The following is a 3,613-nucleotide window of genomic DNA, read 5'->3' as shown; positions in this document are numbered from 1 at the left end:
TAATGAAGCCTATTGTTACAGGTAATTAACTTATGTTAATAAACAAAACACTTGAGTGCACAAAAACGTTTAAAAAGTTTTACAGCTGTGTTCAGCGACCTGAAGCCAGGGGAACCTGTCAGGTCTATAAAGAAGTCAGACTTGTTGGAGGCCAAAAGGCCAGCTCTTGGACTGTGAGATTTCTGAGGCCGCTTAAAGCGACAGGAGGCAGAAAAGACAGGAGCCTGACACAGCTTGGGCTGTGTTTATTAGCAGACTCAGCAAGAGGCGGCCTCTCTCCAGTAGGAAATTGGGGGATCTGCAGGAGGTAAGAGGAGCTGTGGTTAGGGACGGAGTGAAGGGCTTGTCAATGATGTTGTTATTTGCCAAGTTAGAGTATCCTTTCTGGGACGACCAAAAGGCCGAGCAAGGTTATCCATGATCTTGCAGGAATTCTGTTTTACAGGCGAGGCTCAGTATCGGGGCAGTTCAGGAAACTAAGGCGCTAAGCCATCAGCTTGAAACCGCCAGTGCTTAAAACCTAACGCGCTTAGGGCAGAGAAAGCCAGGATGGATCGCGCAGGCTGCACGCCATTTCCCAGTGCCGACAGCCTCCTCCTGTGTCACGACCTTGCCTTCTCGCTCCCCTGAGAGCTCACAGTACCCCGCCTTAGGTTTGCTCATTTGGTCTCAAGTGATCCTCCGCTTCCCCAGACCCCAGGGCACGCGCGCCAAGCCAGCGCCAGGGTGAGGGGCGGGGCTTCGGGGCGGGGCTTCAGGGCGGGTCTCTGGCCTCAGCGAAGGAAACACTGAGCAGACCTTTGGACTCAGCTCCGCGGGAATCGCTGTGGCGGTTGACTCAGATGAATCCCCCCCACCCCCCGGCATAAAATCACAAAAGAGTTTTTGTTAGTTGCTGACTGTGGAGGGAGCGGCTAAGCGAAGTAGGAAAAGGAGGCCTGGCTCCTTAGAGAGAAGTGAAGGCTGGACCTCTGCAGACTGAGCTAGGGGCGGCTCCGCCTGCAGCGCCAGCAGCGTCTGAGAACAGCAGGGTTTGGTGGGTGCTCAAAAGTCCATCCAGTAGCCCCAAAGGTTCTGTGAGGGTTCCCCAGGTAGTTGCTGAGTGTAGTGTGAGCCAAGCCTGTTCAAAGGTTTGGAAAATGTGCCAGGCAAGAGCAAAGTCTGGGGAACAAGTCCTGAAAATGAAGATAAACTGTAAATGACTTTAATAATTTGCCCATAGCGCAGTAAAGCCGAGGACCTAGACTGCTCCCGTGCGTGACAGGGAAACTGATTCAAACTCCCAAGGCTATCTTTCGGGGGTCGGCGGAGGGATAGCAAAAAGGCGGGGAAAGTCTGGCCAGTTATAAAGAGAGGGGCAGCTTCCAGGAAGAAGATGTGCACACCAGAACAGCCTAGAAGTTCAGGTGGTGGTAGGGGAGGTTGTGGGATGCGTGTTACAGGTATGTGCTGATAGGAAACTAGGTGCCCCGTTTACTCCATTTGGTAGGGGAAGAGAAGTGAACGGGTTCTTCTCCGCGGACGGAAACCCATTCACAGGTTTCTGGAGAATGCGGAGTGTAAGTTCTTGTCTGTCCCAAGACAGACTTTCTATTTTACCCTGTAAAAGTCCAGCTTTTTTGAGCTGAGCCCAGACTGTCATTGGGGGTCACCGTCAGTGGTGCTGCCATATTGGGGGATTGGGACCTCACATTACTCTTCCTGTGGACCAGGGTTTGCTCCCCAGCACCCACATGGCAATTCAGAAGCCTAAGTCCAGTTCCAGGGGATCTGACGCCCTCTTCTGGCCTCTTGAGGCACTGCATGCACATGGTGGGTAAGTATAGAAGCAGGTAAAACACAGCACAGACCAGGCTAGTCTCAAATTCATAGAGATAACCTGCATCCACCTCTCCAATGTGCTAGGGTTAAAGACAGATGTGGTTCCTACACCAGGCATCAACAGACAAATCTTTCAAAAGAAAACGAGATAATGAAATAGGAAGGGTACAGAGACAGGTTGATGCCCAACACTAAGCGGCTGGGGCTCTCAAGGAAATAATGTTTGCACCGACTCCTGAAAGACCAGGCGTCAGCAGCACAACTCTTGAAGAACATAGCGTAAACAGGGGTGCTAAGGTGGGACTGGTTTTGATATGTTCAGGAAACAACAAAAAGAAAAGCCCCTGGCACAGACCTGAAGTCCTGGTTATTGGGGAGGATGAGGCAGAAGGGCCCCTCAAGCCCCCGAGGGTTCGAGATCAGCCTGGAAAACATTGTCTCGGACAGAAACTAAACCTGAAAGCAACAGCAGGGCTGGGAGCATAGCTCACCAGTGAACACCGCCTAGTATGAATAAGGGCCCAGCTTAGAAGCTTAGCATTATCAAAGAAAACATGTAGGGTGGGGGATAAGCTGGGCATGGTTGCTCACACTTATAATCCCAACACTTGGGGGGGGGGGTTGAGGCAGAAAGATTGCCATGAGTTTAAGGCCAGCCTGGCCTACCAAGTGAGTCCCAAGCTAGCCTGGACTACATTGTAGTGACCCTATCTTAAAACAAGCAAAAGCATGTGAATAATGAACCCCACCCCTGCCGTGTAAAGGACCCAGTGGGAAAGAACACGCGGGGGATGGGGGGGAACACAGGCAGGGGGGCGGGAACACAGTGCTGATGTCTTCCTAGGGCCTGGGCCTGGAGCAACACCCTCTGCATCCTTAATGTTGCTTTCTTCTTCCAGGTAGAAGAATGATGTCCCTCCCCCTGGGTGTATCCTGGGGTGACCCCAAGCTCCCCTGACCTTTGCTCTCCCACTTCACCTTCAGGAACTCACCAGGGCCTGGCTGACCTTCCAAATGCCTGTGGCACGGCTCTTGGAGAGATCTCTACACAATGACGGCCTTTGCTCAGGTCTCCAAAGTCACTGGCCCCCTCTGCCCACACCCTGGGCTCCACTGAGCCCTCACCTTGGTGAGAAGCCAGGGCCCACCAGCCCAGCACTGCCTTATCTCAGGAACACTTTGCTGAGCTCAGAGCATCGGGGGCTTTGTGAAGGACCTGTGCCCAGCCTGGCAGTCCCTTTCGCTTTCTGTAAAGGCTCTGTCTAAGGTCAGCCAGTCTCTCCACAGGTGGAGGCAGGGAAGGGAGTGTTCTCTTCGACCTCTCTAGAATCTTGGCTTGGACTGCTTGGCTCGGCCAGTCCTGAACCCACCTGTTCTCAGTCATCAGCTCGAAGTGGCCACCAGCCTCCTGGGTATTCAACCCTCTAGACCCTGAGGACGTGAATGCAATATAGTGTCTCTGGCAAGGCACAGAGCGGATGAGCGCCTCCTAGCCCTACGCAGTCTCAACAAAACAAATACAAATGGTTTAATGGTCAATTAAACAAAAGAACAGCTTTCCCCAGCTTCTTCCTAAGGTGTCAGGGCACCTTCTCTGCGGAAGGGGGTGAGAACATGCCCCCTCAAACAGTATGGACAGTGTTTTAGCATCTAGGGTGGCAAGAAGAAGGCTTACGGCCTGAAGACCTGAATTTCACCCCCCAGGACACATATGGCAGAAGGAGACAACCGTTCCTGAATATTGTCCTCTGACCTCTCTGGGGGATAGCCCTGTGACTTGTGTGTACTTACA

At 52.6% G+C, this 3,613-nt stretch overlaps 1 long non-coding RNA gene across 1 annotated transcript; it reads left to right on the top strand.

Moving 5' to 3' along the window:
* Nucleotides 1-1,757: 1,757 nt before the first annotated feature.
* LOC119801347 lies at nucleotides 1,758-3,378 on the top strand. The gene is made up of 2 exons (XR_005283171.1): nucleotides 1,758-1,816; nucleotides 2,721-3,378. It is a non-coding gene; the product is annotated as an uncharacterized LOC119801347 (long non-coding RNA).
* Nucleotides 3,379-3,613: the final 235 nt, after the last annotated feature.

This window comes from Arvicola amphibius, chromosome 14 (genome assembly GCF_903992535.2).
Source record: "Arvicola amphibius chromosome 14, mArvAmp1.2, whole genome shotgun sequence".
NCBI classification, from domain to species: Eukaryota; Metazoa; Chordata; class Mammalia; order Rodentia; family Cricetidae; genus Arvicola; species Arvicola amphibius.
This window is presented reverse-complemented; position numbering and strand designations above follow the sequence as displayed.